Source organism: Sus scrofa, chromosome 3 (assembly GCF_054392235.1).
Source record: "Sus scrofa isolate SSC_HxYL_T2T_F1_AM1 chromosome 3, Sscrofa_HxYL_maternal_Yorkshire_Landrace_v2.0, whole genome shotgun sequence".
Lineage (NCBI taxonomy): Eukaryota > Metazoa > Chordata > Mammalia > Artiodactyla > Suidae > Sus > Sus scrofa.
The window spans coordinates 138,436,109-138,456,654 of NC_139385.1; the positions used below are offsets into that span (position 1 = coordinate 138,436,109).

The window sequence follows — 20,546 nt, forward strand, 5'->3', positions numbered from 1 at the left end:
AAGGGTTTTCTGGTGGGGGGGGGGTCTTTTTTTTCCCATCAATGCATCACTTGCACCTAGAAGAATCCCTGACACATAGTAGGCCCTAAATACCCATTTGCTAAACGAGCCGTTGTTATCACCTGAGATAAAGTGTGTATAGCACTTAGCACCATGCTAGTTATTTGAGAGTCTACTCTTTTCATTATCATGACAAGTGCGTGAGGCTCAGGCCCCAGAAGGAGAGGAGCCCAGATGGGGAGGGGGGACCTCAGCCGGGGGCCACACCTGTAACTGCCACCCCCAACAATTCCACTGAGCCCCATCTGCCACCAGGGCTGCTTACGGCCTGAAGCGAAGCCCAGCACAGACTAGAGAGATGATGGCAGGATGGGTGTTTGATTTCTGCTCTCCGGGGGATTCTGTCCACTGGGGAGAAAGACCAATTTTTAAAAGAGCCATTAGAGGCGCTCGAACGGGACGACAGGGTGAAGCGCACAGGAAAAGGGCAGGAAAGGCCCTGGGCAGTTCTTGAAGGGTGTGTGGGTGCTTTTCTGCAGGGATTCTCAGCAGAAGGAACAGCAGGTGCAAAGGCTCAGCGGAATGAAAGGGTGACAAGGAACTGCCAGCCACTGGAGTTCAAGATGCCGCGTGGAGCCGGTGAAGGGTTGGTCGAGAGGTCAGGCAGGGTCGAGGGTCACAAGGAGGGTTTTCAGGCCATACTTGGCGTTTGGACTTTGCTCTGCAATCAAGAATTTAAGCACCTGGGGCAATGTGACCCTCGCAGAGTAGAGCGGGCTCCTGCCGGCTGGGGCTGGGGCAGGAGATGGGCCGGAAACTGACCAGAAAGCAGGCAGCCATGTGGGTGCAGCACAGATAGACGGGGGTGAATCTGGGGGATCTAGGTTCTGAGGACTAACTCAGAGACCAGCTTGATGGGATGGAGGGAACGGAAAACTGAGAAGGGGCTAGAATTCCTCTTGGGCCTACCTGCGTATCCGAGCAGGCAGTGGTCCATCTCGGGGACTTGGACAGAGCGTATTCCGGTTCTTAGTTTTGTATTTTCCTTCCCGTAGCACATGGAAATTCCCGGGCTAGGGGTCGAATCGGAGCTGCAGCTGCCAGCCTATACCACAGCCATAGCAACGCAGGATCCAAGCCGCATCTGTCACCTACGATGCAGCTTGTGACAACACTGGATCCTGAATCCACTGAGCAAGGCCAGGAATCATGCCCTCTTCCTCACGGACACCACGTCAGGTTCTTAACCTGCTGAGCCACAACAGGAACTCAAGTATATTCTGTTTTTGACATGCCATCAAATAACCTAAAACCCGCAGGCAGTGGCTGAAACAAGAAAGGGCTTTCTTTGTGTCCAGCACTTGGGCAGAATGCCATCAAGAATGCCATCGAGGACCTCGAGTCTTTTTCTGCTCTGCCACTCTTCGCATATGGATTTCAGCCTCGTGATCACACAGGATGGCTGCCCCACTTCCACAAATTACATCTGCTTTCCAGGCAGAAAGAAGATGGGTGGGCCAAAAGCTTTTTGTCTTGGGACTCTGGCTTTTTATTCGGGAAGGGAGCAAGAATAAGGAGGGCATGCCAGCCGCCATGAACGGACATCTCACTGGCCAAAAGTCACTGGCTTCTCACTGGAAGGTGGCACCTTTAGTTCTCCAGCCTCTGAGCACAGGACCCTTCGCACTTGCTGTTCCCTGTGCCTGCTGCCAGGCCCAGCTCCCAGTTGGCCAACTCCCTCGGTCTTTTCCTTGCTCTGTTATTACCCACTCATGCGAGCTTCTCTGACCCCTCTATTTAAAATTGCAGGAGTTCCCATCGTGGCTCTGCAGAAACCAATCTGACTAGCACCCAAGAGGACACAGGTTCGATCCCTGGCCTTGCTCAGTGGGTTAAGGTGCCGTGAGCTGTGGTGTAGGTCACAGACACAACCTGGATCCAGCGTTGCTGTGGCTGTGGTGTAGGTCAGTAGCTCCAGCTCCGATTTGACCCCTAATCTGGGAACCTCCAGATGCTGCAGATGCGACCCTAAAAAGACAAAATAAAATAAAATAAAATAAAATTTCTCACTCACTCCCTATCCAATACCTCCAGCCCTTCATTAACTTATTTTTTTTCCACAGTCTCATCTATGACCTTCTAAGGAGCACTATATTATACTATACATTGACTAATTTAGTTTCCTGCCTGTTCTCAGCTGGACGTGGAAGCTCTGAGAGGGCAGGATTTCTGCTGGCTCTTCTCCCCGTGCAGAGTCCGGCACAGAGTGGGAGCTGTGAATGAATGCATGAGTGAGGCCTGACCAATGAGGGAGCCCCTCTCCCTACCCAGGGATCCTTCCAAGCCTGGTCTCTGTCCATGGTCCCTGCCCTTAGGAGGCCCTGGGCTGGAGGAAAGATGACCCCCACATCTGGGAGGTGACTGGTCAGGACCAGAGCCTGTGGATGGTGGGGCCGTGGGAGCCAGAGCAGCAGTGCCCAAGGAATGGCAGGGCACCTGAGCAAGCCCAGGAGGCTTCTTGGAGGAGGTGGCCCCTGAGCAAAGCCAGGAGCTGTGAAGGCGATCTGGGAGGGTGCAAAGGAGCACGGGAGGCTCCCGAGCAGGAGGGGAAGTGTGTAGCGAGGGTTCCTCTGCTCAAATGACGGCGCTGAGAATCACAACCCCAAACTCAAAGCCACGACAGGGAGGCCCCAGGGCCAGCTCCCTTAGCAAAGCGAAAGTCAGACGTGACAAAAGTCCCTGAGAGTTTTACACCAAGTCTGCACCCCACCCTGCCCCTCTGCCCCTGACAAAGGTGACCACACAGCTGGCTACAGCCTGGGAGCAGGTTTAAGGGGAGCTGCCTGCTAAATATATGCTCTGATCGGAGCCGAGCTGACTGCCTGTATCTGAACAAGTGTCTTCACTCTGAGCAGGGAGTTCCCAGGCTGCCCAGCACACCGACAGCCAGGACTCCCCGCCTGGCGGAAAGAAAGATGGAGCAGATCTGAGTTCTGGGAGGACGGAGGGGCAGATGCAAAGGTCCATGTCCTTCGTGAGGCTGGGACGGTACATTCACCCTTCTCTGGGTTCGCATCTCGCGGGAAGAAAAGGAAACCGCAGGTTGAGGCCAGTCCGGAACAAGGAAAAGGGCAGAAGACGGCGAAGTCAAATCCCATGCAGGGAGCCAGAGAGGCCCTGCTGTTTTAGACAGTCTTGTCGGGGAGCAGCATGGGAATAAAAAGATGGGGGGCGGCGATGGCACTGACAGCGACAGTCCTTGCAGGTACATGGCGTTACGGTCCCCACGCTCGTGTGCACTTGAGAGTTTATAAGAGGTCGAAAGGCTATTTTCACAACAATCCTGGGAGGAAGGTTTTATAATTCCCATCTCACGGATGAGGAAACGGAAGCTCCAGGGCAGTGCCTGGCAGACCCAAGGGACCTGCCACGAGAAGGTGAAGGCAGGTGCTGTTTGAGCCTCGGGGAGGAGAGCAGGATAGGGACAGAGTGACAGAGGTGCTCTTTGTCCTTTAAAAAGAATGACCTGGGGAATTCCTCTTGTGGCTCATTGGGTTAAGAATCTGACTAGTACCCACCAGGATGCGGGTTCAATCCCTGGCCTCGCTCAGTGGGTTAAGGATACAGTTGTTGCCGTGAGTTGCGGGGTAGGTCACAGATGAGGCTCAGATCTGGCATTGCTGTGGCTGTGGTGTAGGCTGGCAGCTGTAGCTCCGATTCAACCCCTAGGCTGGGAACTTCCCTATGCCACAAGGGGGGCCCTAAAAAGAAAAAAGAAAAGAATGATCTGGGAGTTCCCCAGTGGCTCCGTGGGTTAAGGATCCAGTGTTGTCACTGTGGCAGCTAGGGTACTGCTGGGGTATAGGTTCAATCCCTGGCCTGGGAACTTCTACAAACCTAGGGCACAGCCGGAGGGGAAAAAAAAAAATCCGCTCACTGTCCAATAGATGGTAAGAAAGTCAGTGTAGGCAGGAAGAAACATCTCCAGTCTGCAGTTGCCTCTAAACTGGAGTTCCACGAGGCAGGAGGTCCCTAAGCGCAGGGCACTTGGGGCCTGAAGGTCATTTTCTGGTTCAGATCGAAGCATCCTCTGTGCTTACGAGACCGAGGTCTCCGGTCAGATCACAGGTGCACAGAGGCTGGAGTCTGCCACTTTCCTCAAGGTCGCCAATGTCTAACGCAGACACCAACTCGGTTCCAGGCCCACACGCAGCCTCATTAGGCTGTGAGGAGCCCACCTGAGGTTCCCACCGGCTAACAAGCTCGTACAGAACGGCCGTCCAGGGCGGGGCTGCAGGAGGCCTTCGCTCACTCCCACCAACTGGCAGAAGGGAAGAAACAGCGGGGACATGCCTTCTGCTGATGAAGGGGCTGCAAAGAAGAAGATGATGGGAGAGAGAGAAGCAGGGGTGCCCACCACAGGCCTCTGGCTGCTGATGCTGGGACCCTCTGTTTCCATGGGGGCGGAGGATGCTGAGGCCGAACTGGAGGAAGGGAGAGAGGAAACTGCTAGGTGTTTGACAAGACCCGGGAAGGGCAAAGGGTTAGACATCAAGGTGCTGCCTTTAGAAACTATTAGCTGGAGGGTCACCCAAGAGTAGGCCGGAACAGGATTTTTTTTTTTGAATGTAGAAAATCGTGATAAGCAGACGGATTAGGCACTGTTTTATATCCTGGAAAACGCCTCTGCATAGGAATAGCTCAAACACATCAGTGGCACCCCTCCAACGAGACCTGAGCTCACTCACCCCACAGGACAGTGAGGGGGCCACGGCCCTGCTGTTTGGCGGTGGCGGATGGCGTGAGCCAGGGCGGGTAAGCCCGGGGCCACTCCTTGACCTTGGGTCGACCAAATGATACGCCCCGCGGGGGAAGGGCCCCCCAACATCTTGCGCCCTGGGCCTCGAGCCAGGCTTGGCGTACGATCTAGAATTATTGAATTAATTTGTTGAATTGTACAGGATAATCATTATTCACACTAAAGAGAGCATTCCTGGCTTTATTAAAAGATTTTGTTCTGGGTGTTGTGCTGGGCTAAGTGTTCCTTCGATGCAGTTCAAGTGTTTTGGCAGGAAAGGGAGGGTTATGCAGCGTTAATTCTTAAGCAAACAAGGAGAGAAAGAGACTCACAGATTTTTGAAAACAAACCTCTGGTCCCCAAAGGGGACAGGTGGGGGGGGAGGGATCAACTGGGGGTTCGGGATTGGCATGGGCACACCGAGGTCTATGGGACGACGGGCCAGTGGGACCTGCTGGAGAGCACAGGGCACTCTACCCAATATTCTGTGATAATCCACGTCGAAAAAGAGTCTGAAAAAGAATGGATGTGTGTGTATGTGTATTTACCTTATCACGTGGTAAATCACCCAGACGTCAACAAAACTTAAAAACAGACTAATAACAAAGCAAATTATCTCAGACATGGCTGTGTGAGTTCATCAAACGTAGGGCCTTGGTTTAGAAAACTGTAATGCACATCCAATTTCCGAAAATACCACAGCAAGGGAGGGTTATTCCCTCTCCAGGATGACTGGGCTACCCAGGAAACCAGAGGGACACACCTGGTCTCCATGGTAACTTACCTGTCTTCAGTGATAGGAGAGCTTCCTGCCTGCCTCTATGTGGAAGCCTGCAATACCTAAGGACCCAGATTTCAAAAATAACGATTTTGTGTGTGTGTCTTTTTAGGGTCACGCCCATGGCATATGGAGGTTCCCAGGCTAGGGGTGGAATCAGAGCTACAGCTGCCAGTCTACACCACAGCCACAGCCACGCCAGATCCGAGCCACGACTGTGACCTACACCCCAGCTCAGGGCAACGCTGGATGCTTAACCCACTGAGCGAGGCCCGGGATCGAACCTGTCATCATGGATGCTCGTCAGATTCGTTTCCACTGAGCCACAACGACAGCTCCAAAAATAACAATTTCTGAACACAGACACCCTGGTAAGTTTGTTTTTTTTTTTTTTTAATACGGTGTCCTTATAGTGAAGATCCTGAAATAATTTTCCAGATATGTATGTAATTTTGCTGACAGTTATATACATCAGACTATAAAGATACGATTTTTAAAAAATATTCCTAATCCAAGCATCTACAAGCAGGCACTGAGCTAGCAGCAAAGGCAGCCTCCAGCTTCTCACATTTTATAGCAATATTATTTGCCTGGAGAGACGGCCCAGCCCCCAGGCATGCCTCTCCTTCATTCACTCTGAAATTAATCTTTCATATTAGCCAATTTCTCTGATGGCTGGCTTCGCCTTCATAACTTTCCACTGCTGACTCAATATCCTGGACTCAGACAGATTAAGTCTCTGAAAAACGACGGGCATAACAGCCTAAGAAGCCTCTGGAGGGATGCCGCAGGAAGTCAGGTATGGCCCTAAGAAGGGCTGAGGTGGCCCTACTCGCCAGCCAGTCAGTGAAGACCGTCAACCCAACATGGGCCCAAGATCAACCCAAGTCAACCCAACCTCCACCCGGGGTCCATGGCAGGAGGCACACAGGCCTGGGGAAGGAGGCTCCATCCACAGGATGCAAAGACCAGCAGTTTCGCCCTGGCGGGGGGTCAGGATGGGGAACTCAAGAAGTTACTTTCAAAAAGGGAGCTGAAAAACATCCGCTGGATAGACGCACAGGAAGGAGATTATTCCTGGAAGAGGGCCACTGTGAGGATACCTGGAGATGAAAGGAGAGAAGGAAAAGCAGGGGCAGCTGGTCCAAGGACATCCAACCACAGCATCAAGGAGTGAAGATGAAGAAGATGTGGTCCATATACACAATGGAATATTACTCAGCCATGAAAAGGAGAGAAATAACAGCATTTGCAGCAACCTGGGTGGACCAAGAAATGACCATGCTAAGCAAAGTCAGTCAGACAGTGAGACACCAACATCCAATGCTACCACTGACATGTGGAATCTAAAAAAAGGACACAATGAACTTTGCAGAACTGATACTGACTCACAGACTCAAAAACTCACGGTTTCCAAATGAGACAGGTTGTGGCGGGTGGGAGGGGATGGGCTGGGGCTTTGGGATGGACATGCTATACGATAGGGTTGTGATGGTTGTTGTACAGCTATAAATGTAATAAAAGTCATGGAGTAATTAAAAAAAAAAAAAGCCACCTCATTAAAATACCCAAAGACCCGGAGTTCCCGCTGTGGTGCTATGGGTTAGTGATCTGGCGTGTCTCTGCGGCATTGCCCGTTCCATCCTCCAGCCTGACACAGTGGGTTAGGGATCTGGCGCTGCCACAGCTGTGGTATAGGTCGCAGAGGTGGCCCAGATTTGATCCCCAGACTGGGAACTTCCATATGCTGAGGGTGCAGCTGAAAAAGGAAAAAAAAACCAAACAAACCCAAGGTCAACACAGCAGGAGCCTCACTTCCACGTCAAGACACGCAGTGAACACCCAAATGCAAGCAAGCGGAAAAGACACGCGTCTGAGACCGTGAACTAACTCTGCCCCCGCCGTGTGGAAGCGGTGAAGTCTCAGAGGCCCTGGAACACTTTTCTTTATATCCAAGTTCACAGAGTTACTCGGTATGGAATCTGTCAATTTTAGGAACAAATTCGAATAACGTAGTATGATAAATTTCCATTAATTCAAATCATCACAGGATGCACCGTGTGGGTTCCAGCCAGTGCGACTATAGAAAGAAAGTTTGCTAAGCAAATGACAAGGATAAATACGGTTATCAGAGGAATGGGTTCTTGGGGTTCCTTTTTAAAACCCTTTTCTTTTCTCCTAATTGGAAAACGAATACATGCCCAGGGGGGAAACCTGAGAAGGGAGAGACATGAAAAAAGCAGCAAAGGGAAAGCATTCAGGACCCTGTCAGACTCAACTACTGCCATCCGGCTGGCACATCTCCTTCCCAGCCATTTTCTCTGACCTTTCCGCCTCTCCCAAACGCGATGGAAATGAAATTGTCTACATCATTCTGCATCTTTAGGAGACACGTTTCAATCGCTTATTTTCAACCCTTTTGAAAAAACCTACTAGCTAACTACCACAAGTGTGTTCATTTCAAAGAATTCTTTTTTTTTTTTTTTTTTTGCCTTTTCTAGGGCTGCACCCGCAGCATAGGGAAGTACCAAGGCTAGGGGTCGAATCAGAGCTACAGCTGCCAGTCTACACCACAGCCACGCAGGATCCGAGCTGCGTCTGCCACCTACACCACAGCTCACGGCAACGCCGGATCCTTAACCCACGGAGCAAGGCCAGGGATCGAACCCGCAACCTCATGGTTCCTCGTCGGATTCGTTAACCACTGAGCCGTGACGGAAACTCTGTGTTCACTTTTAAATAATTCAAATCCCCCAGGGTCCTCCACTTGAAAGAAGAGGGTGGCAGTGCGGCCACACGGCTGGACATCTACCGCATCCCGGACTCAGTGCCGGGAATGGGGGCCGTGGAGGAGAGGGCCACAGGGCCCTGCGCGCAAAGAGGCCCACGGCCCGGGAGAAGGGGGCAAGCTAGGTCCCCAGCCTGCAAGGTCAGGCCCTGGAGAGGCGCGTCAGCAAAGGGCCTGGAGAATAGAGCCGGGAGCCCAGCTGGCTCCTCCCTGGGCCTGAAAGAATGAGGGGTGACTCAGCCAGGGTTCTCCAGACAGACAGACACACGCATATCACGGACACGTATATATCTTATATCCGTGTGTGTGTGTGTGTGTGTGTGTGTGTGTGTGGAGTGCCCCCCCAAAACCACAAATAGTACTGGACCCTATTATATACTATATTTTTTCTTCTACATATGCACCTGTGACAGTTTAATTTATAAATGAGGCACAGAGGAGATTAGCAATAATGACTAATACTAGAATAGAACAATTACAATTTCCAGAAATAAAAGTTATGGGATTAAAGAAATTGGCACCAGATTGTAAATCAACTCTGCTTTAATAAAAAATTAATAAAGAAAAAAAATTTTTTAGTTATGTGATTATGGTCTTTCTTGCAAAATATCATACTGTCCTGTCCTCACCCTTCTTATAATGTTGTGAGCTATCTGAATGCCCACTGCACGAGCTAAAGCGAGGCGAGTGACGCAGGCGTCTCGATGCTGTGTTAGGCTTCTGCTGCCCTTCTGGGGCTCTCCTGCGTTGGGGGACCCTGGATCACTGAGCCAGCAAGAGCTGACGGCTGGATGTCAGGAGCAGACGATGCTGATGCCTGGGGTCCCAGGGGGGGCAGACCGGGACAGCATGAGATTTCATCACGGTACTCAGAACGTCTTGAACTTTAAAACATATGAATTGCTTATTTCTAGAAGTTTCCATTCAACATTTCTGGACCACGGTTGAGAGCAGACAACTGAAATCGTGGAAAGCAAACCCACGGATGGGGGTGGGGAGCTACTGCATATATGCAAATGGGTTGATTTACTATAGGAATTGGCTCACGTAATATGAGGCCACGTAGTCCCACCCTCTGCCACGTACGAGCTGGAGAACCAAAAAGGCTAGTCGTGTAAGGCCCAAGTGCACGTTCAAAGGCCTAAGAACCAGGAACATTGATGTCCAAGACAGGTGAAGACAGGGGTCCTCGCTCTAGAGGAGAGCCAGCCCCGCCTTTCCTCGGGCTTTGGTTCTCTCCAGACCCTCAGTGGATTAGATGATGCCCGCCTGGCATCAGTGAGGGCGATCAGTCTTCTTTACTCGGGCTACTGAACCAAAGGCTAGTTTCTTCCAGAGACGCCCTCACAGACATACCCGTACCTAAAGTTTCACCAGCGACCTGGCTACCCCTTAGCCCTGTCAAGGGGACACGTACAACTAACCATCGCAAGTGAGATTTGTTTCCAAGACTCTTCCAGATTATTCTCATGGGCTACTTTCAGAGGAGCAGTCCCCCATCCACCCATTTGGCTTCTTTATGCCTGGCACCATCCTGTCATATCTCCCCTCATCACCGCCAACAGCAGGGGTGAAAAGAAGTCCAGTGGCCTATTTAACGTAGTGGCCCCAAGGGTTGGGAGGCACTGCTGAGACCGAATGATGATGGCGGTGACCAGGGGGATGGTTCTAGTGATGAGAGTGATGGTGGCATGAGGAGGGTGGTATCAGAGCATGAGGAGGGTGATGCCGACGGTGACAATGACACTGACGGTGAGGAGGTGATGATGGCGACCGTGATGCTAAGAGTGCCGCGTGATGGTGAGAAGGAGGACGAAACTGACGATGATGCAGGTGTACCAGGAAGCCAGCAGCTGGCCCAGGCCCACCCACAGGGGGAAGCAGCTCCGGAACACAGGTCTGGCCCAGAGAAGCTGGGAGCCCTTCCCTGCGCTAGGCCTGCCCCTTCCCCCACTTGCAGCAGCAATGGTGAAAATAATGGCCAAAGCGCTCCCTTTCCCGCTCGCTCTGAGACCAATCAGCCAGGCCATATGGTTTTACCGGGTCAGGTAATAGCCCATCACCGAGAACAGATGCTAATAAAAGGAGCACTTCCTTGTCCTGTCTTTAGAGAGACAGGAGAGGAACAAGCAATCCCTAGAGAATAAGAATGAAGGCAGAGTGGATCTCATCTTATCGGGAAAAGAAAGACACCCAGACCAGCCAGAGCAGCCACCATGTCCCCCTCCCGCCCCTGGAAGCTGAGCCGGATGCCCAGGCTGCCACCAAGCATGGCACTGATGCCACATGTCTGAGGGATTTTTACTAAAACCTCACGCCTGCCTCGGCCCCACACTGGAGAGGGTGAGAGCCGCAGAGAAGCTGGGCTCGTCCGCAGTCCTGCCCCTTGGCTTCTCCAGACCCCCCGCCCCCCCGCCCTCACTCAGCCACATGTGTAAATACAGAAAATTGCACGACGTTGGAAATGATTGCCTTTAAATGCAGGTGATGCATTTGGAGAGGTTCTCACTTCCCTCCAAAAGTGACTTCCAGCCCAGCAGAGAGAAAGGATGGGAGTGACGGGGAGAGTGGGGAAGCTGTGGTCAACTCTGCTTTCTGGAAGCATCTGTTAAATGCACAGGAAGGAAGCAGAGACCTGAGCATTTTACTGCTGGAGGGAAAACGGGGCTGTCTCTCTCTCTTTCACACACACACACACACACAGCTGCTCAGAATCAAAATTCTGCCAATGCTCCCAGAAGTCCCCTTTCAGCCCACTGGCCCACACACACACCCCCAAACTCAATGCTTTCCAAGTGCCCAAGGTGGGGTGGTCTGAGGAATAACCCGCAGGTCTCTTTGTGCGGCCCCCCAACTTCAAGGTCACGGTGGCTGCATCAGGGACCCCGAGAGACGCGTGGTGGAAGATGTGAGCTGGGAAAATCCAACACAGCAGCTCCCCAAACCCCAATCGTGACCCTCACTGGCTCACTGGCACATGCAGCGGCTCTACAAGTCTGGGTCAACTGATGCCTAATAAATCTGACTTTGAAAAGAAATACTCAGTGGCAGAGGCAGCACAGAAGCCTCTTCCATCTCAGCAGACGTACGACCAGCCAGACTCAACTGCGTCCCCTAGGTCCAGGTTTCAGGAGGCTGTCTAAGGGGCTCGGAACCCCTTTCTGCACGTGAGCAAGCTCAGAGTCAGACAGCATCACTGAGCCAGTAAACGACACAGCAGAGACCACCTGGAACCCGCATCTCCCTGCCCCCACCCCGCGTCTTTGTCCAGGGATGTTTTGCAAAACAGGATCTAACAATCCCCATCCTTCAGGGAGGAACAAGACACTCTCTGTCCACCGTGAAGTTCACTGCATCCGTGGGCGAGAGACCATTTGTGGTCCAGGGGTCTAGGCACCAGACCCAGGCCTGCCTGTATACGCTGGGTGTACCATTTCCAGGCCTCAGGTGGCACATCTGTAAAATGGGTCTCCCCCTCTGCCACTTTCCTCAAAGAACAAAAACGATGCAAGAAAAGACCTCGGAAACGCAGAAGGCAACGGCAGGAAAAGCCACAGAAGGGCAGAACCCTACCACCAAGTAGGGGTGGAAGAGAAAGTGACAGGATTGAATTCTAGGGTCCTCTACTTCCTGCCGATGGCTCTGGGCTACTTCTCTTGCCCTGGGCATCCTCCACGTTTCCACTAGAAAAAAAAAAAAAAAAAAAAAGGGCCCATCCCATTTGGCTCGCGCATCACTGCTGAAACCAAATAGTGTTTTGCTTTGTTGAGAGCAGGGCCTCACAACTCAACCACACACTTTGCTGAATACTCAAGAGAGGCCATGAAAGGGGAGGCACGCAACTTCAGTTAGTCTGGCTGATGTGCTCTGGTTGGCCCAGGGGCTGGGTGACAGGTGCGGGGCCAGGAAGACCTGCTGGCTTCTTCCAAGAGCTCCCTGAGCCAGAGAGAGAGGAGCCCTGGCTACGGCATCAGCCTGAGGGAGAAACCAATTCCAACTGGAAGACTCCAGAGGAGGAGACCCTCGGGCCACATTTATAAAACGAGAGGTAGGAAGAAAAGGCAGAGCTCGAGACAGATAGCCAGCTGGTGGCTGCCTGGGGCCAGGGGCGGGGACAGAGGGACAGCTCATGGGCATGAGGAGAGCTTCCGGAAGGAGGGAACCACTCTAAAACTGGATTGTGGTGAAGGTTGCGCAATGCTTACCGTTTATTGGAAAGTATGGAATAGCACCCTTGAAATGGGTACACTTGATGCTATATAAACGCTGGGGATTTAATTGCGTTTTTTAAAGACTTAGTAGGAGATCAGCGGATGGGAGAAAAGCAAGATGCTGAGACCACCCTCCTGGCCTGCCCCTCAAAGTCCCTCTCCCCAGGCCGGGCCAGAGCCAGGGGTCAGGGTGGGAGGCTGCCCTCCAGGCTGGTGGCAACTCCCCCAGCAAGTCTGAGGGTCTCCCCATCCACGGGCCAAAACCAAGCTCCAACAGGCAAGGATGAAGCCCAGGACCATGCAGGTGTTCGGAGGAACTGAGGAGGAAAAGAACGAACATGGGAGGTGGTGAGGGAGGAAAGGGAGAGGCTGGAGGAAAACACTTTAAACACTGCCCTGCTGTCGGCATGGACAGCAGCGGGGAAGGAAGGGAAGCCAAGCTCCAGGCTAAGGGATGAGGCTTTGCTGGGCTCTGCTGGGGGGGATGGCGAGGGGAGTGGGGCAACAGAGGACGGACCCAGGGGATGGCTGCAGAAACAGGGGAAAGGGCCCAGAACCCTGGGGAGGGGGAGGGAGAGGGAGAGGGGAGAGGCGAACTCCGGCTCTGCTTTGATGTGTGCAGCTCGGAGCCCACACTCGGCACTGGGAGAGCTCGCTGCCAATCACAGCCGGCGAGCAGGTGCCTGGCCAAGGGGACGCCTCCCTTGCTAAAGCGGACCCGAGTGAGGGAAGACTTTGGTTGGGGCACAGGGCGTTAGGCAATCGGGGAAGGCTTCCAAGAGGGGAACTACACACCCCAACAGCTTTCTTCCTGCTCTGGCCCAGGATTATGGCAGTTTTCTCCAACGAGGAAGAATTCAATGACCCTGAGCGCTTCTCAGCCCAGGGTCCGAGAGCCATCGCTAACTCCGCAAAGGAGACTTTTCATCTAATGAGGCATGGGGGTGGGCAAGGACCCCAGGACCGCCCCCCCAGTCCCCCAGCTTCCTGCCAACCTGGGTTGCACCTCAAACTCTAAAAAGAAACAAATCCCCAGAAAACACAGCCACTGTTTTAGCCAGGGTGGGGCGGGGTACACCGGGCTTATAAAGGAAAGAGAAAAAGACATCTTTGCAGCCCTGATGAGGGCAGGGGAGGGAGCCCGAGGTCTCTTGGAAGGTGTTCTGAGTTAGTCACATCTCCTGAACGCAAAGATACGAAGTTTTGCCTCTGTAATTCAGAGGCTGAGCTCTCTTAAAGGATTTACTGTGCTTTTCAGATGTTTTATTTCTTTAAAGTTCTTTAGACGTGCACCTTGCTCAGTGCCTAAGAAATGTTCCACCTGTCAAACTGTACTGGTTATCTGAAGTTGCATTAAACCCACGGGACTATATCGCAATGGACTTTTTTTTTTCCCCCCCCTGAGGAAAGTAACACACACACACACCCCCCATGGGGCAAGTGGCACCTAGAGCCCCTAAGCCCGCTGTGCCATGTCCATATATAATGCCCTGTGTCATCCCCTGATTAGACACTCAACTCAGAGGGAAGAGGACAAGCGCCAGGAGCCACAGGAGAGGCACAGGTGCGCAGCCTCGCGTGGGGGCACGAAAACATGAAAGAAACCCAACAGGACTGGGGGAGAATGGCAGGTCCCGAAGGAGAGTGTGATTCAAGTCTAAAGAGCCACCCCACCCAACACAGTGACACCAGGGGGTGGCAAACTAGCAAAATACACATAATCCCCCATCATGTCTGGGCTGGCAACTCCTAAATTGGAAGCATTATCCCACTACAAACAAGCAGGGTTCAGGGCTTGCTGGAATGCGAAATTCTAATACAAACCTGATCCCCAACCTAGATAAAATTGCGGCTGCCAAGAAGCTCGCTCTTTGGTGCCAAATAAACTCTGGGGCGCCTTATTCGCATCCTGGATGATCAGACCTCGGCCCTTCACTGCTTTCAAGCGGCATTGCAAGGCCTTAGAGTAAGTTAGGGGAAGGCCGGCTGGCATCAAGGGAAAGCAGACTGCCCTGTGCATAGACCTCACCATGGCATTTTAGGCAAAAGTGACCTTGGAACTCTGCACACCGAGCCCCGAAAGGGGGAGGGGAGGCTGCAGACCCCGGATGAAACTCCACAGCAGCTCCAGGTAGAAAGGGGGCCTGGGGAGCATAAAGCCGGGGCTGGAGAGTGTGGGCCATGGGGAGCCCACTCCTTGCCCTCCCGGCCCTTGTATGTCTAATCCGTCCAGCTGGGTGGCCAGAAATGGACCCCTGGATAAGTTCTGAAGGAATGGGTCCAAGCCTCTTGGGGAAATGAACGGGCCATTGGCTAGCGTGGGGCAAATCTCTGTGCTTCTGGGGGTCTGACTTCATCTTTTTTTCTCCACAAGAAGATGTCCTTCCAGGCTTCCGATTCCCAACGCCAAGTCCCCCACATTATTCCTGCACGTGCACCTCAATTTTCCCCAAATCAGAACCCCAAATGGAGCAGGAAAGGCAAGAAGCGGCACCACCTCCAGGGCCAGAACGCAGAAGGCAGAGACCCTGGCCCTTCCCTGAGGCACATTATCCAATAAAACCTCAAGAGCTTGGTAATTACAGGCGCTTTCAAAAGTGAAACAGAAATAGCGCCAGGGCCAAAACACTGGTTTCCTTGAGACAAAGAGCTGGTTTTCACTAGAGGAGGGGGAAAAAAAAAAATCCCAGCTTTTGGTCTATCTTCTGAGCAGAGAAAGCCAGACCGATTTTTTTTTTTTTTAATATTACTATTGAATCTGATTATGGAGAAGAGAATAGGATTCAGATCAAAAGCCCTTTTCTCCTCTAGGATATAAAATCATTTTATGAAAGAGGAAAAGTAGGTTGCGTTCTAAGTGTGCTCCTGACGCCAAAACAGGATGACAAATTAGCTTATTCGGTTCCCTGCCCTGCCACCACCGTTGAGATCTCAGGGCATCCACCCTGGCGGAAGACAGACCAAAGGAACCCAACCAGAGGTTTCTGCTCCTGTGTCATAAAGGTTCCCGGCTTCCTTGAGAATACCCACCCAGGGGAGGGATCTGATACCTGGAAAGGTACCCCATACCCACATGCAGCCCGATCTATATCCCTAAGGTCCCTGCCCACTCCATGCCAGCGCGTCATTTTGAGGACCTTGTGAACCATTCCGGCGAGCAGCTGTTCCCTTGGCTTAGCCGCTCCCTTGGTGAAAGGTTCTCCCCCCACCCCCACCCCCACCCCACTGGGAAGGGTCCTGAGAGGATGAAGCCAGAGATGGAGGGAAGAATCAATGACTGTGGCAGAGGCGCAGGCGGCCCTGGCCAGCTCGCCCTGCTGGGTCTGAGCAAGCGCTCTGGTGCGGCTGGCACGACTCCACCTGCGAGTGAGTCGTGCTTAGAGCTGTGTGCACATTCACTGCAGTTCCATGAGAAGTGGGTTTGAAACTAACATATAAAAATTAAGGGGTGGGACGAGGAGGAAGAGTCCCACATGGACCCCCCCCCCCACCTCCTGCGTCAGGCTGATCAAAGGGAGGGGGGTTGGGGGCCGTCGGAGGGCGTTCGGTGTCGAGGCAAAAGGCGGGACTCGCTGTCCTGCCAAACAGGCTCCTCCGGGGAGGGGGGGGTTCGGTGTTGGCCGGGAAGCAAAGGGGGCGGCTTTCAGCGTGGCCAAGCCCGGCCGGCGCGCCCTGGGAGCCCAAGATGCGTCTCCGCCCGGAGCCCCACTCTCACACCGAGGCTCTCCGACTGCAGGGCTGCACGCCCCCGGGGGACTAGGCACTTGTTGAACAAAGGGCTCCCGACTCCCGCAGCCTCCGCCTTCGGCCAGGAGAGGGACCCCCGCTCGGGCGCGGGAGCCTTCGCGGCTGGAGAAGGGCGGGCGCCCGGCGCTGCGCGCTCCTGCACATTCGAGGCGGCGCCGCCCGGGAGGTGCGGCGGGGAGGCTGCGCACCCGGCAGCCTAAACTTTCTGGAATCTCGCTGCTTCGCGGTCAAGTTAGGGCCGTGAGAGAGGCACAAAATATGCGCGAGGGTAGGGGTGTGTTATAAGAGTCCCACCAACGATGAAGAAAAAACAATTTTTTAAAAGACACTAGTCCAATGAACCTAACACCTACCTACTATGTGCCAGGCACTGGACCGGGAGCTCTCTTTGGTGGTTCGCATTTTAACTGTCACAACATACCCTCAGGGAGAAACTGTTCCCATTTGATAGCGAAGAAAACCGTGACCCGGAAAGGTGGCGTGTCGGGCCCAGGTCGCAGTGCGGGGCACGGCGTTGCCAGGCTCCTAACTCCGCAGCAGGGCTCTGTCCGTCGCCCCTCGGCCTGGGAAAGAGGGAACAGATGGCCGCCGCGCGGGCCCCCTCCCCTGGCCAGAGCGCACCGGCCACTCACGTGGGCCGCGTGGACCTGTCCCCGATAGGGCTAGCCCAGGCTGCCCCTGAAGCCCGGATCCCAGACCGCTCGGATCCCAGATGTCCTCCAGGAGTCTGGAGTTTTGTGTTGCGCCGGCCGGCAGGCCGGGACCCAAGGCTCCACGACTGGGGTCGGACCGCCCACGCCCACCCTGCCAGCCGCACCCCACGCACAGCCGCTCACACACGACACCCTCCCCTCACCGGTCCCCACCGGTAACTGCGCCCCGACACACAATTCCACAAACGCAGCCCAAAATGTGCACATCTAACTGCAAACACGGATCCCCACGAGGACACGCCATTCCAGGGATACACCACTGTAATCGGTCACCCATAACTCTACAGCGCAGTCCCCCCCTCCGACACACACACGTACACACACACACACACACACACGCACACGCACACACGCGCAGAGAGCCGGATCGCAGCGCACGCCGGTGCACACTCCCGCACTCCCCGCAGCTCCGCAGCCCGCCCCTTCTCTACCTGCTCCGGCGCAGGACGCGATCCGCCGGCTCCCGAAGCCCAAGTTCCGCGCCGCCGGCGCTGGGGCGGGCGCGGGCCGCTGCCAGGGACAAGCGCGCCGAGGACAGGAAGGGTGGCTAGGAGCGCGGGCCTCTGAGCTCCCGCAGCCGCCGCGCTGGCCCTACGCTCATCGCCTCCCAGAAAGACAAAAGGAAGTCGGCAGTGAGGGAGGGAGCGAGGTGGAAGCGCCTGCCTGTCCGCCGGTCGGCCAGACCGCCGCCTGCAGTCGCCGCGGCCCGCCTGCCAGCCCGGAGAAGGAAGGGACGCGAAGGCGGGGCTGGGAGGCGGGGGCCGGAGGAGGGGCCCGCGGCGGGGGCGGGCACTCAAGTTTCCGACGGGCCCGCCCCCGCTCGACCCCGCCCCCAAACTTAGACCCGCCCACTGCCCACCCCTCCGGTCACGCCCCCGTCTCTAGCCACGCCCCCTGCTGGCTCCCCGGCGCGCGGCCTCCGCCCTTTCCACGCGGGAGCCTTGCTCCTCTCGCGCGCTCCCCGCCCAGCAGAGGCCTTGACCCGGTCCCAGCCCCGCGTGGATTTGGGGCAGGGGCGGAGCCAAGCACCGGGTCCGCCTCCCTAACCTTTGGCCTCTGGCCGGAGGGTGTGGGAGAAGCCTAGAGGCGGCGCCTGGGAGGGGCAGGCCCTGTGCCCTCTGCCCCGCCTCGTCTGTCCTCCGCAGGAAGTGCGGCCCGGGTGGCCCAGAAGGGGAAGCGGCCACAGTCGCCCCAGGCCACCTGCCCAGCGCCTCTAGTACCCGCCACTGCCCGTGCCAAACAGATAACCACCAACCTTCCCGCGCCTCGTTCAGGGAAGCCGCCCGGGGCCGGGAGGAGGGTGGCCGGGTTTCCAGTTCCGGTTGTTTTGTTAACTCCAGGCCATTTCGACAGGTCCCTGAGAGTCGCCAGCCTAGGTTTCCCCACCTATAAAAGGCACGCGAGGAGGAGCGGGCTTCTTCAGGCCCTTCCCTCGCTGTCCTGCGGCGGGACAGAAATCTGCTGAGGGAGGGGCTTGGGGGCCACCTCGGTCCCCAGGCCTGGGTCTGGGGGAGGCGGACCTGTGTTTGTTGCAGACTTCTGTCCCCCCTGGGATGGCGCTGGTGTGAGAATCAGGGTCTGTGCTTCCCAGGGCCCCTTGCCGGCGGCCCCGGAAAAGCTGGGTCCTAGAAGAGCAAATCTGTACACGCCCCCATCACGACCGTCACCACCCACCCCAAGCATCCCCCGAAGAAAGGTAACCACAGAAACAGCCAGAAATGTGGAGCTGGGCGTTAGTGTTAGGCTGAGACAAACTGTCTTTCCAGCGTCTCCAGGGGAAAACTCAAATCCTCCCGTCAGATCCTCCTCCACAAAAGCTCGGGGAGTGAACTCCCCTCCGCAGGAGGCTGCGGAGAACCGAGAACCGGTGGTGGGCGGCTCTGGGGGGAATTGGCTGGAGCTGGCAGGCAAGGTGGTCTGAGCCCAGGCCTCTCTCTTTCCAGGCAAATGAGAAAACTAAGCCCAGAGGGAGGGAGTCTCCTAGGCCGCCCAGCTTCAAGCATCAGCTGCAGTAATGACTGTCAGCAGGAATGGTCCCAGACCGTGGTGACGTCGTAGGGAGTCACAGCTCTGATACCTAGGGGCTCCACCTTTCCTTCTCAGCAGAGCCCAGCGGCCAAGGTCATTGCAGAGGCTTCAGGGAGCGTATCCATGCAGAGGGTAGGGTTATAGGTCAGATGCCCAGCTCAGGCCTATCAGCCCGGGTTAGTGGGGGCGAGTTTGATCTGCTGCCTTGACACATAGGACCCCTTCTCACGCCGTGCAGTTTAGTGCAGGTTGGAGGAACCCTAGCCCCTTCTATCTAGAGATTCCCCACCCTTGACTATTAGCCAGCAACGAGAGAGGAGAGAGTGCCCGCTGCGGGTCTCGGGGGCCCTCAGGAGCCAGGCCTGGAGGAAGCACACTTCACTGGCCAGAAATAGCCACACGGTCCCACGTGAATGCCAGGGGTCTGGGCCTTCTGGTCTCCCTGTGTGCCCAGGAGGACACAGTCACTTTGCTGAGCTCCTTGCAAAGTCTCTGCTACAAAATCAGAGCATATTGCTCCACAGCTGGGTCACAGGACCCCAGATGTCCACCACAGCTCAGGAATCACCCGCATCAAGGCCCGAGCTATGACCAACTATGGCCACACACAAAACCAGCTTAGAGGTGTTCCCGTCATGGCTCAGTGGGTTACAAACCTGACTAGTATCCATGACGACCCAGGTTCGATCCCTGGCCTCACTCAGTGCGTTAAGGATCCAGCGTTGCCGTGAGCTGTGGTGTCGGTCACAGACACGGCTCGGATCTGGCGTGGCTGTGGCTGTGGTGTAGGCCGGCGGCTATAGCTCCAATTGGACCCCTAGCCTGGGGACCTCCATATGCTGCGGGTGCACCCTAAAAAGCAAAACAAACACATACTCTTGTCTCTCCCAGCTTAAACAACAAACAAAAAAACCACACAGAAAAAAACCAGCTCAAAAGAGGGTCATAGAGCAGGCGACAGTGTTGCTGGGACCAGAGAGAGGAGGGAGCATGCAGACGGAGGGGAGAGGCTGGCAGAGGAGGAGGAAGCCCCAGGGAAAGCGCACCAGCAGATGCGCTGGTTCCCAGACGCCCTTGCCCTGGACCAGGCCCTTGTCTCCCCCAGCACGGCTCCCCTTCCTCCCCGCTCGTCTGGAACCTACCTGTCCCTCGGGGCTCCGTTCAGCTCCCACCTGGCCTCCATCCTTCAGCTCAGATGTACTTCTCCCTTCTCAGACCCGGAAAGTCTTTCGGTTGTTGTTGTTGTCTTTTTTAGGGCCGCACCTGCGGCATATGGAGGTTCCCAGGCTAGGGGTCGAACTGGAGCTGCAGCCGCCGGCCTACACCACAGCCACAGCAACTCGGAGATCTGAGCTGAGTCTGCAACCGACACCACAGCTCACGGCAATGCTGGGTCCTTTACCCACTGAGCAAGGCCGGGGATGGAACCTCTGTCCTCATGGATACAAGTCAGGTTCATTACCACTGAGCCACCACAGGAACT

At 55.0% G+C, this 20,546-nt stretch overlaps 1 protein-coding gene across 2 annotated transcripts in view; it reads right to left on the minus strand.

Moving 5' to 3' along the window:
• HPCAL1 (hippocalcin like 1) overlaps nt 1-17,762 on the minus strand; it is a 113,207-nt gene extending 95,445 nt beyond the window's left edge. For both annotated transcript variants that reach the window (XM_085015327.1, XM_021085549.2), the window contains exon 1: nt 17,467-17,762. The gene's annotated coding sequence lies outside the window, so the exon portion shown is untranslated. The remainder of the gene's footprint in view (nt 1-17,466) is intronic.
• Nucleotides 17,763-20,546: the final 2,784 nt, after the last annotated feature.